Below are 13,373 nucleotides of genomic sequence, written 5' to 3' on the forward strand. Positions count from 1 at the left end.
AAAAAATCCCTTGTGCATGAAAAGAGACTGTTGTAATTTCATAACAAAGACCCATGTGCTTAGGGGCCGTTGTCTTCTCCCTTCATCAAGCAGCTGAAATCGCTGGAGACCCATCCAGAAACCAAGAGGCAAGCCAAACTCCTGGCCCTTAGGTCTCTCTCTGGCTATCCCTCCTAGAGCACTAGAGGGTTTTACTTTGAGATCATTGTGGGTCCTTCCCACCCCTAGGGTCTGGAGCTGTGAGAAATGACAGGGAATTGCTTTTACCTCTTGAGCTGCCAGGCCTCCAACCCTGCCCTCTCCCTCTGCTTCCTTCTGCAGCTTGCTTGCCAAGGTTAAACCCTAGTTTCTTTGTCTTTTCAATCTCTCCGTCAACCTTGTCAGCAATGCCTCAAGGCTCGGTAAATCTGAAGCACCACACCTGCCCTCAAGCGTCTCTGGAGAGGCCATGCAAACATTTGGGCAGCGCATTGCAAACAGACACTTGGCCTCACTGAAGGTCACCAGCGTATTTTTCCACCCTGAACTCAGAGCTTGTCTCAGACCCCATCCATATCCAGATCAGAATTTATAGGGAAGAGGCGAATGGGTGCCTCCTGCCTGCATCCTTGGGCCACACTCTGGCCTATGCCAAAGTCCACACCTCACAGGTCATCCAAGGTCATTGTTCCTGCCAAGCCCTGTTTTGCTGTCCTGCGTCATTGTCCTCTGCGAGTGGCTTGCTTATGGAGTCCTGTCTTAATTGCCCATCTTTTAAAAAAATGATATATTATTAATTGTATGCATACGGGTGTTTTTTTTTCTCTCTCTCTATGTATATCTGCACCTCACATGTGCAGAGGTCAGGAGAAGGTATCAGATTCCCTGGAACTGAGTTACAGAGGGTTGTGAGTTACCGTGTAAGGTGCTAGGAACTGACACCAAAACCTTCAAAAAGAGCATTAATGAGTGCCCTTAACCACTGAGTTGTCTCTCCAGCCCCTCGGTTGTCTGTCACCAAGGTCCTGGAAGATGGTGTGTGTGACACCCAACCCCAGAGCTTCCAGCATCCAACAATGCTACCACAGCTGGTACCTCATGAGCCTTTGGGGACTATCTGATACTGGACTTCCCGGTTCGAATAATAGTAGAATTGACCTTGACCTTGGCAGGGTGTCTTCCCGTCTGTCACCATTTCTTGGCAGTTGGGAGCATGTTCACTCAATTTACACTCACAGCATCTAGCACAGCTTTGCCACATTGTAGAAACCTGTATATATGTATTTTCCAGATGACTAAAGAGAACAAAAAAGCAAACCCAGCAGTCTGCTGTGTGCAAAGCCGGTGGACCCGAGAGGATGCGAACTGCCACTAAACATCTGTCATGGGAGTCACAGTGCCCTGTGCAGCCCTGCTGAGAGCCCAGCGGTAAAGCATAGGGCTGTCTCTGGGCCACTCTCTCCATATCTGTACAGGGCAGAGCTTCCCAGACTCTGCCATGTGGACAGAGTCAGAACATTGTTGATCTCTGTGCTTGTTGAATGTGTCCTCATTGTTGTGGTCATCCCCACCCCAAGGTTTGAGCTGTAAGACCCAAAATTCATCTACCCCCAAATTTCTATGTTGATGGTCTGTGGGCTTTGGGAGGTAGTTGGGATAAATGCACTCACAAAGAAAGGGTTCCCTGAGGCTGTTAGTGGCTTTATAGGAAGAGGAAGGCACAGGGGCCTGAGCTGGCGCACCTGCTGCTTGCATCAAGTTACAACGACCTTATGATGCAGGAAGAAGCCAGCATCCTGCTCCTGGACATTCCAGCCTTCAGACTCATCAGCCCAATAAACCATAAACCATAAACCAGCTTCAGTGACCAAAGAAGCTATAGCCAAGCAGCTCCCGAGTCTCCGGCATTTCGTTACAGAAACGGAAAACAACCTGACACTCCCCCAGGTGCCTGGTACCTCTGAAATGCAAAGAGCTGACATTCATGGACACAGTTCTATTCCTCCTGGAGGAGAAACAGAGAACTTCAGGCATGTCTCACCAGGACAGATGAGTAGTCCCAAGCAGGTGTTCCTAAACAATACCACCGGCTCCGTTCTGATGTTCCTTTTTGGCCCTTGCTGACCCTATGGACACTGGTCTCCTCTTGTGCTCATCTCTCTCCAGCTACCTCACAGTTTTGTAGCACAGGTTAGAGGCACAGGCATTCAAAGGCCACACAGTCCTCAGGTTCGGACCATCGAGCAAGACCATCTGCTCCAAGTACCCATGATTCCTCACTACGACTGGTGACTGGACTGGCAAGGTAGCTCAGTGGCAGAGCACTTGCCAAGCACGTGTAAGCCACCTCCCCACCCCCACCCCCACCCCCACCCAGGTCCCAGAGATAAACATAAAGAAAAGTAAGCTTACAGCCTTTGTTTATTGCTGAGCGGGACTACAAGATTGTGTAGCCACTGTGACATTTCATACTGAGGTGCTTGTCACTGCTATCATTAACACCTTGACCAAAAGCATGGTGGGGAGGGAGGAGTTTATTTTAGCGAACAGTTCTCAGTCCATGATGAAGGGAGGAAACTCAAGCAGAGGCCACAGAGACTCCATATACCTTCCATATACCACCCAGGACTTCCAGCCTAAGGATGGTACCACCCAAAATGGGCTGACTCCTCCCACATCGATTGTCAATCAAGAAAATGCCTACAGGTAATCTGATATAGGCATCTTCTCAATTAAGGTCCCCCCTTCCTAGCTGATTGGCAAAAACTAACCAGCAAAGAAGAGTTCTAAAACAAACAAACAAACAAACAAATAAGCAAAACAACAACAAACCCCTACGTGTGGAACTACCCTATGACCCAGCCTTACCATCCCAAGCCAGTACAGCACAGATTTTTTTTTTTTTTTTTGTATGTCCGAGTTTCTAGCTGCACTGGTCACGACAGGTAGGATGTGGAATCAACCTGGCTGTCCACCCGTGGATGGGTGGATAAGGAGAATGTGCTTCACGTGCCCAAAGGGATTTCATTTGGCCGCAAAGGCAGATGAATTCATGACATTTGCAGCAAAATGAATAGAACTGAATATTATCTTATGTGTTTGTGCTCAGAAAGACAAATACCACACACATTCTCTCATGTATGCATCCTAGATCTTAATTTCTATGTGTGTAACATATATATATGTGTGTGTGTGTGTGTGTGTATCATACATACATATATACATGTATGTATATATATGTACAGGTATTCAAACTAGAGAGAGGAAGTAGTGTCTTCTGGATAGGTTGGTGGGGAGATGACAGTAAGCTGATACCTGAGACTTGAAAGAGGAAGAAAGCCACCTGGAGGGAAAGGAGGTGGGGAGGGGAGAAGAGAGAAGAGGAAGGAAGAGAACAAACAAGACAAAGTATGAAACTCTTATGGTGAAGCTGAAAGATAGAAAAATCATAAGTTGATCCCCTGAACCCTACTCTTAAAAGCAAAGACATAAAAACCTGTAAGTCAAACACTGTGTCGCCTCAGTCCCAGGAAATTAGCTGACCATTTGAACAGATGGCCCTAACTAAACAAACCTTAAGATTCATGGTGTCAGGATGCTATGGGCCCGAGATTAGCTTGGCTGGGCTTTGAACTAGCAGCCCTGAGACAGTTGGTGCCAGGATGCTAAAAGTTTGAGATAAGCCTGACCCCCTTGAACTGGAGCTCATGATATATAGTGTGAAACTACTTCCAAATAGCCAATTATAAAGTGACACACCATGCATCTTAGGAATTTGAGATCAAATGTATCCATGACCTAGTGACCTGTTCTCCCTCCTTCCCCCTTCCCTAACTCCACTCTCAGCCTTCCCTCTTCCCTAACTCCACCCCCACCTGGTTTGTAGATGCCCCCTTAAAAGCTGTAAACTTCTTTTGTTCTTTTGCTGAATTCCGCTGCCCCTGCGCGGGCTTGAAGGAAAGACAGCCCTGGCTAGCCAGTAAACCTCTTGCAATTTGCATCAAGTTGTGTTTCTCGTGAGTGATTTGGGGTGCGTCTGCAGTTCTCCACGGATCGGTGAGGTCCTTTTCATTTGGGTTTTACATTTTGGTTCCCTGACCGGGAAACAGCAGCCACCCCCACACTCCCAGAAACAACCTTGGAGGTAAGGGGATCCCCAGTGTGAGTGAGTGAGTGCATGAGCCGGCCGGCGAGTCCATTGTCTGTTTGAGGTGTGTTTAAAATAATCTGTATTCGGTCCGAAATAATCTGAACTCGGTTTGGAGTATTCTGTAAAGCACCGGCAAGTCAGTTGTCGGGTCTGATTCTGTATCTGTACCTGTATTCTGTATTCGGGAAAGCGCTTTTTGGTTTTGCAGCTGCTTCACTGGTCGTAATGACTGGGAAGCTGTAGTCGGCAGACGTGCTTGGATGGCTACAAGCTGCCAACCCTGGAGACGTCCGGGGGGGTTAAGGAGGGCCAGAGGTGTCTGGTGAAAGCCTCCTATCTGAGGAAAGAGGATTGCGGTCTCCTTCTGAGAGGGGAGCCTCGCAACCCCCTTCCATCTGAGTCGGTTGTGTGGTTGGGGAGTACTAGGTGTAGCCAGTGTGTTTCAGGTTGTTTGGTTTCTGCTTGCTGTTTTTGTGTTTTGTCCGGCACGTGATGAGGAGACTCTTGACTGCTGGAAAAAGTTAGAGAGACTTGAGGGGCTGCAGGGCTTTACTCTGCAATATTTGGTGAAAGGAACAGAAAGTGAGTGAGAGAGAGAGAGAGAGAGAGAGAGAGAGAGAGAGAGAGAGAGAGAGAGAGCTAAAACAGTGTGCTCTCAGGCGTGTTAACAAAAGAAAAGGCTATTTCAGAGCCCTTCTGGGAGCAGGAGCAAATTAGGAGGTTTCTCTCTGGCTCCTACTGAAGAGAATTCTTAGTTATGCTTTCTCTATCTACTGTGTGTCCTTGGCGCGCCAAATTTGTCCACGTGTCTGTCTTTGTTTCGTCGGAATGAATAAATGTTCTATGTTTCATGTTTTAAAACAAAAAGGTTAAAACTTCTGGCTTGATTTAACTTAAAACTCTCTTAAAGGATAATCTTAATTTACACAATAGAAGCTGATAAATAAATTACCTTGCTCTGGGGCTGGAAATAAGGCACACCAGAAAGAACCCTGGCAGGTATGATTATTTGCATAAGCTGCTCTTGGAGGGGGCCAACAAGTTTTTTACTTCTATGGTAAAAAAATTGATGGCTGTTTTCCTAGGAAAATTTTTTTGTGACCGTGTTTATTAGCTTATTAGGCTCAACAAATGACAAGGTGCTTTCTTTTGAAATTACAGCTAGAAAAAGTAAGAAAGATTTGTTTGGATGAAATATATAAAATGTACATCTACTTCACTTTTGTTTCTGACTGGTTTTAAAGTACTAAATGTTCTATGTATCTCGGTTATATGTTATTAACCTATAAGTTAGTTATTAGATATGATTAAAAATTACAACTTTTGGTAACAAAAAGCTAGATTAAAATTGGTAACTCAGGGTTAGAGTCATTCAGAGATCAGATATATAAAGATAAGATTTAAAAACAATGTCTCTTTAGTGAGATATTAAAAGCTGCACTATCATACATTCAGATATAAAAACTGGCAGCTGAACTATGTAAGATAAAAGTAATGTACTTGCTGTTAATTAAAAAAAAAAAATAGATTGTTTACATTGTTAAAAATTGGTTTTGTTTCCCAAAGTTATGGTTATACTCTAATATTGCAAAAGAAACTTAAAAATATAAACTGCCAGTATTCCATTGAATTTTTGACTCACCCATGTTTATGGTTGAGAAGAGGATCGAACAGGTGGAGATGATTGCAAAAGTAATAAGAAATAAAAACAGCTGTGGCACAGTACAGGCCTGCTGCCAACTTTATTTGATACAGTGACAGAGGCAAATTTAGCCTCACCAAGATTGAAAAGGAGATATTATTAGAAAGTTTTGCCTCAAGAAATGGTTAATAGCTCTCTGAAAGGAGTTTCAATGCAAGTCTTTGTTCTCATAAAACGAGCTTTAAAATTTTGGGGAGTGCTTGTTGCTCCAGAAAACATTCAAAGGCAATATCTTTTCAATATTTGAGACACCAGTTATGTTCCTAAACGAATTGTGGCACAGAAAATTCAAAAAAAAAAGAAAAGATAGTTTACTTACTTTAAATGATTTCAGAAGCTTCTAGGAGATGCTAATTAGATAACAGCTCACCTTAAGCTCACCAGAGGAGGACTTAAGCCTCTGTTTGATGTTCTCAAGGGAGATGCAAATCTTAATTCCCCTTGACAATTAACTGATGAAGGAGAAATAGCTTTGCAGAAAGTAGAGGAAGCTGTTAGTTATCAATAGATACATTATACAGACTGGTCAATTGTTGGCTGTTTCACAACAGTTCTTTGGGAAAAGGGACCATTAATATAGATTCATATTTCTTTATCTCCAAAGAAAGTTTTAACACCCTGTTTTAAAGCTGTTGCTGTGTTAATACAGACTTGTAGGTCAGGGTTACAAAAGTATTTTGAGAAGAACTTAATGAAATATTCCTTATTCCAAAGAGCAATTAAATTGGTTATTAAAGAATACTGATATTTGGCCTATCATATGGCCAACTTTCTAGACAAATTTTGTAATCATTATCCAAAAGACAAGTTGTTACAATTTTTCTATACATGCTTTTGTATTTCTTATAAATTTACACATGCAGCCTATAGTGTGTGTACTCTATTTACAAACGGCTCATCTAATGGGAAGACAGTATATGTAATTGGATCCTCTTCAGTTTCCCCCTGCTTCAGCACAAATAATTAAGTTACGTGCTGTAGCCACTGTTTGAAATGCTGAGGAATGAAGCTTTCAATTCCTATACTCGTAGCCAGTAATATAGCTCATGGTTTATAATTGCTTGAAATTGTTCCTTATTTAGATATTGCTAATTCTCAAATTTTACAAATACAGTTTAATTTAAGAAACATGTACTTTTCCTTAATTTTATAAGACATTTGAAAGCTCATGCTGGATTGCCTGGATCCCAGGAAAATGTCACAACAGATTTATATACTAGGCAGATTATAGACATTCTTCCTTCTTCTTGTTAGTTCTTCTTGAGACAGTGGAGGGGGAAGAGCCTTGGCAGGGGTTAGGACCTTGTTTTAGGAGATATTTAAAGTTGCTAAATAAAAAAGTTTACTTGTCTAAGTTACTATACCACTGTGGCTGACCTGCTTTCTCTGATCCTCTGAAGCCAGAAAGTGCAGTTTCTTCAATTTAACACATCCTGAAAACAGCCAAGGATTAAATAAACAGCCTTTGTTCTATCAGGAACTGCTCGGTTCTAACTATGCCTGCTAGTCTCAGGTTGCAGAAAGAAAAGACATTTAGAAGAAGTTGTTGTAGAGTTTATTACTAAGTGTGAAAAGTTTCCTAGGAAAGCTGTTTAGGGAGAGAAGTGGAAAGATCCTAAGTGGAGAAAAGGAAAACATATACCGTAAGTGGAGATAGGTGAAAAATTCTATCCTATCTCTCCATTGTATCTGCCTGTCATCTCTTTGTCCTCAGTGCTTGTATATCTTTCAGAATACATAATCACGCGTGACAGGGTTCATCACAGGCTCACACCTTGGGTCAAATCATGGGATGAGGTGGAAGTTTGCAACAGAGAATGTTTACATGCACGTCCATTGGGAGTGATTGTCTGGCTGGACATCTATTGCCTAATAACAGTCCAGTTACAGAGAGCTTAATCATCATTGATATAATTTTAGAAATTCTTATAGGATCATCATTAGAACTAAGAAGCCATCTATTTGTCTATACAGCATCACCACAAGATATTATATCTTCATGGATCTGCAGAGATCTGCTCCAAAGGTGCTGTTGCTTGGTTATTGTTACACATGTTTAATTATAATGGCTTGAGACAGTAACTTGATATTTCTAGAGAGTATATAAGTCAAATTACAAAAACTTGTTCTCAGTGACCTCAATTTTTTTTTCATAATGGTGTTAATACTTGAGAACCTATGCCTAATCAATTATGACAAGTGGATGTTACTCATTTCTGATTTTAGAAAATTAACATGTACATGTGACTTGACACCTTTTCAGGCTTTCTAGTTACAACTGCTTTAACAGGAAAAACAACTAAAAATGTAATTAGTTATTGCCTACATTATCTTTCTATGATTGGTGTTCCATATCAGATTAAGATAGATGGAAACTGGCTATTATAGTCAGACATTTGAGATGGTTTGTTGACAATCTAATATTACCCATATTACTGGAATTCCTTATAATCCTCAAATACAAGGTATTGTGAAACAGATACTATGGAACTTTAAAATAATACCTTCATAACTATCTGAGAGTGGGAGGAGCGGCTACTAGTGCTTTTGCCCTGGTTCTTACAAGGAACACTGAAACATCAACTTTTGAAAAACCAAAAGAGGAGTAGTTATACACCCTGAAGGGGTTCCCTAGGGATATTCTTTATCATGCCTTGTGTGTTCTCAATTTTCCAAATCTGGTTGCACATGGCAAATCTGCTGCTGAATGCCTTTGGCACCCCGAGACCAATAAAAACTATGCAACAGTTATGTGGAAGGACCTTCTTACCTTTAAATGGAATGACTCAGACCCAGTTCTCATATGGGACTGAGGATTGATATGTCTGTTTGATACCAAAGAAGCACAACTATAGATGGCTGCCAGAAAAATTGGTGAAACAAATAGATACTTCCACAAAGCCAGACCTAACTATAGATAAGATAAATAACAATTGACATCCAGGGAAGAGAGATCTCCCTGAGAATTCCCTTCTTTTTCCTTTCCAGATAAAAAGGCCACCCGTGATGTCTGCTGTTGGAAGTTCTAATTCTGATGCCAGCTTCAGGACTTCTACCACTCAGAACTTCAAGGGGCCATTGACAAGGACATCGAGCAGCTAGAGATTGACATCACTAATCTGAAAAAATGCCTTGTTTTGCTGTCTGAAGTGGTCCCCCCACCCCCCACCCCCCCACACACACAGAGGGCTGGATCTGGCCTTCCTTCAGCAAGGGACTATGTTCTGTCCTCAAGGAGGATTGCTGTTTTTATACTGACCATACTGGGGTAGTTAGAGATAATATAGCTAAGATCAGAGAGAGATCAAAATGACAAAAGAAATAGTGAGAATGAGTGGGAGGGTGGCTTAAAAAACTGGTTCTCCGCCTCTCCTTGGCTTACCAGCCTTCTCCCTTCCATCCTGGGCTCTGTAGTCGTCTCCTTCTCCTTTTGACTTTCAGCCCTTGGGCCTGTAACAGACTCACTGGCTTTGTAAAACAACAAATTGACTCCTTGGCATCTAAACCTCTACAAGTATATTATTATAGACTTGATCTGGCTGATAGAGACTTGGCTGAGACTTGCATTGACCTATCTCCTTTAAGAACTGCATAGAACTCAGATCTATGCACGCTGGTTCACATGACATGAACACAGCGTGGGTACCTGCAAGGGGTGTGTGACGAAGTACTGCAGGGGGAGGACCCAAATTGTCCACATCTGAGTCCCCCGTGAAGCAAACCTGATTGCATAGAGGTTGGTGTTAATTTCTTGTGTCTCAAAGCTGCTGACTAGGACCCTCAATATCCTATGAAGCCCATGAGACATTTAACCCTCTCCTCCCCCAAAAGACACTATTTCTAATGATAATGGGAGGATCAGGTCAATCTTCCCCCCTCTGGTTAATGCCCGCTCATGTATCAATGAGATTTACAAATGTCTGCTTTCTCAGACCAGTCTCCTTAAAATTGTTTAAAAAAGAGATGCTGGGAGCCAAGACTTCCTTCTTCCTGAGAACTAATGTCAGCCTGAGTTAAAAGGACCTTATCAGCTACCCTGCCTGAGAAAAAATTAGCAACTTGAGCCTAACAAATGTTTTATTGCCCTCTTGCTCCAGAAAGTGGTTTGGGCTAAGAAAATGATGATTGCTAAGGATTTAAAAGCTGACATTGCCAATCCCCACTGGTATCCTCCCAGATGGGGCCCCTCCTTGTTCTCCTCTTATTACTCTCTCTAGGACCCTGCTTCCTAGATCAATCTGTAGCTTTTGTCAGAGAAAGGGTGAACACAGTACAAATATTGATACTCAGACAATAATATCAGTCTATACGTCACCGGGGCTTGCAGATGAATCTAGTGATACTACGAATTAAGATTCTAAGATTAGAAACTTACATAAAAGAAAAAAAATTGGGGAATGAAAGATAGAAAAATCATAAGTTGATCCCCTGAACCCTACTCTTAAAAGCAAAGACATAAAAACCTGTAAGTCAAACACTGTGTCGCCTCAGTCCCAGGAAATTAGCTGACCATTTGAACAGATGGCCCTAACTAAACAAACCTTAAGATTCATGGTGTCAGGATGCTATGGGCCCGAGATTAGCTTGGCTGGGCTTTGAACTAGCAGCCCTGAGACAGTTGGTGCCAGGATGCTAAAAGTTTGAGATAAGCCTGACCCCCTTGAACTGGAGCTCATGATATATAGTGTGAAACTACTTCCAAATAGCCAATTATAAAGTGACACACCATGCATCTTAGGAATTTGAGATCAAATGTATCCATGACCTAGTGACCTGTTCTCCCTCCTTCCCCCTTCCCTAACTCCACTCTCAGCCTTCCCTCTTCCCTAACTCCACCCCCACCTGGTTTGTAGATGCCCCCTTAAAAGCTGTAAACTTCTTTTGTTCTTTTGCTGAATTCCGCTGCCCCTGCGCGGGCTTGAAGGAAAGACAGCCCTGGCTAGCCAGTAAACCTCTTGCAATTTGCATCAAGTTGTGTTTCTCGTGAGTGATTTGGGGTGCGTCTGCAGTTCTCCACGGATCGGTGAGGTCCTTTTCATTTGGGTTTTACAAAGCCTATTACTTTATGAGCTAATCGAAAAACAAAATAAAAGAGAAATAAAACTTAAAACACCCCAAAACTGAAATTGTAATTAATGAATTAATTTTCCCACTACAAACAGGAAGCCTAGTGCTCTGGAATCAGGGCTAGCTGGTCATGGGTAAACATGTATCGACCTAGGTATGTGCACAGATGCTTCTCCATCTGTTTTGTCCTGGGGCACCTCTCCAGAACCCAGACACCTCCCACTCGTGTTCAGAGTCCCCAGAATCTCCACCTCTCTCAGTTGGGAGCCAAGCCACCCCCCCCACCCCCCCCACCCCCCCCCACCCCGCTTGATTTGTTGCTCGGTTAATTGGTCCTTTCTGGCTGATCCTGGGAGGCAGGGCTCCCTGCCCAGGCATACACTAACAACAGTGGCATTCTAGAGCAAGTGCCTCCGTGTACCTGGGATGCTGTCAAGGTCAAGGCCAGGCAGATGATGGGTGGACCTGCTCATGGAGCTTCTGCCTCATGACTAGGGATTCCTCAGTCTTAGGTCTCCTTCCTGCTGTCATCCCAAACTTGGGCTGTGACTCCTGCCTCAGCCCACACAGCAGCTTGTCAAAGTTCAGAAGTAAGGTGGGCCCAAATAAACCAAGGTAAGTGACCAGGCTGGGGTAGCCCACTTTTCTTGATCGCTTCGGAAGCCACCAGGTAGAAGCCACACAAAACAAAGCATGAAGCTGAGAGAGAGACTCAGCTAGAATGGCAAAGAGGCCCTTCAGTACTAAGTGGAGTGGGCCAAAGAAGAAGGGTGCCTTGTGCAGCTCTCGGTGATACAGGAAGCCACGCTTCTCCTCAGAGGGACACCAAGGTCTTCATGGCTCAGGGTAGCAGGCCCGGTCCCACTTAACCTCAGAGATAGTGCAGAACTCCAGGCTCTGTGCATGTTAATTTAGGTCAGGAAGGTAGGGCCGTGGTACAGCCCAGCATAATCATGAACAATTGAAAGACCCAGCAGATGGAACTTCTCGACTCATGGTCCAAACAAGAAAACCAACCTCCGGCACCATGACACTCCCAGGACAGGTGTGATGGGAAACAGAGCGGTTCCCATGGGTCAGTCAGGAAGGTCTCTCACTGACACGATGAGGCACAACCCTGTGCTCCCTCCCCTGCTCTAGGTGAGGAATCCCTGAGTCATTTGCTCACGTCTCCAGAAGCACATGCCTGGTGTTCTCTTCCTTCTCAAGTGCCAAAACATTACCACAGAACCCAAGAGAAAACAGGGTGCTGGAAGAGATCGTTTCCACGGATCAGTGACACAGAGCCACTTGGGGAAGATGGGATTTCAGGAGCGTGCCAGGTACCAGCCCTCCTAGGTGGGCATATGCCTCCCCGCTCTCTGCCTCTGTGGACACAGGAAACTCCTCCTCTAGGATCTGGGAGGAACAGATACGCGAGATACAGTCACTGCTGGCACAGGACAGTTATGGGAGGCGGATGCTCAGGAGGGGCCAGACATCAGGCTTGCCTGGATCCAGGTTTGCCTCTGGGGCAGCATCCTCCACTGGGTCTGGTCCCCAAGCTTTTCTTTGGTGCTGACTGAATGAAATAGCGGACATGACTGCTCTTAGGTATGGTTGAGGGGAAGGTTTTTTGTTTGTTTGTTTGTTTGTTTTTTATATTGTAGATATGAGGGAGAGAACAGCCAGAGGCATCTGGAAGGGTCCAGATGGAACATAGCCAGCACAATAGACTGGACCACGAGAGGAGAGAGAGAAGGGGGGAGTAAAAGGGGAAAAGAAAAGAGAGGGAGACAAAAGAAGACTGAGAGAGGGGGAGTGAAGAAGGAGGAGGAGGAGAAAGAGGAGGAGGAGGAGGAAGAGAAGGAGGAGAAAAAAGAGGAGGAGGAAGAGGAGGATGAGAAAGAGGAGGAGAAGGGAGGAAGAGGAGGAGGAAGAAGAGGGAGGAAGAGGAAGAGGAGGAAGAAGAGGAAGGAGGATGAGGAAGAGGAGGATGAGGAAGAGGAGAAGGAGGAGGAGGAGGAAAAGAAGGAGGAAGAGGAGGAAGAGGAGGAGGAGGAAGAAGAGGATGAGAAAGAGGAGGAAGAGAAGGAGGAGGAGGAGGAAAAGGAGGAGGAAGAGGAGGAAGAGGAGGAAGAAGAGAACACACAACACCAAGGGAAAGAGGACCAAGAGAAGAACCAAGAGAATCCATGGCCAGAATGGTTAGCTTACATAGGAATCAGAAACCTGAGAGGACCTAGGCACTTTGGATGCTGAGAGATACTTGCAAGTGTCAGCTCTGATAATGCTAATGGACACCTCAGCCATTTGTCCTTTGAGACCTCACACTGATGACAGGTTTGCAAACACCTCAGACCTTTCGGGAAGGCTCTGGCTAGGCCGAGGCCAATGGGTTAACAAGCTGGGAAAGGATGGGGGTCCAATGAGGTAAGAACAAGGGGTTTTCCTACCCTCTGCTCAGCTCTCTTGGGAACAGGGCAAGAGGTTAGG

Source organism: Arvicanthis niloticus, chromosome 20 (assembly GCF_011762505.2).
Source record: "Arvicanthis niloticus isolate mArvNil1 chromosome 20, mArvNil1.pat.X, whole genome shotgun sequence".
Classification (NCBI taxonomy): Eukaryota; Metazoa; Chordata; class Mammalia; order Rodentia; family Muridae; genus Arvicanthis; species Arvicanthis niloticus.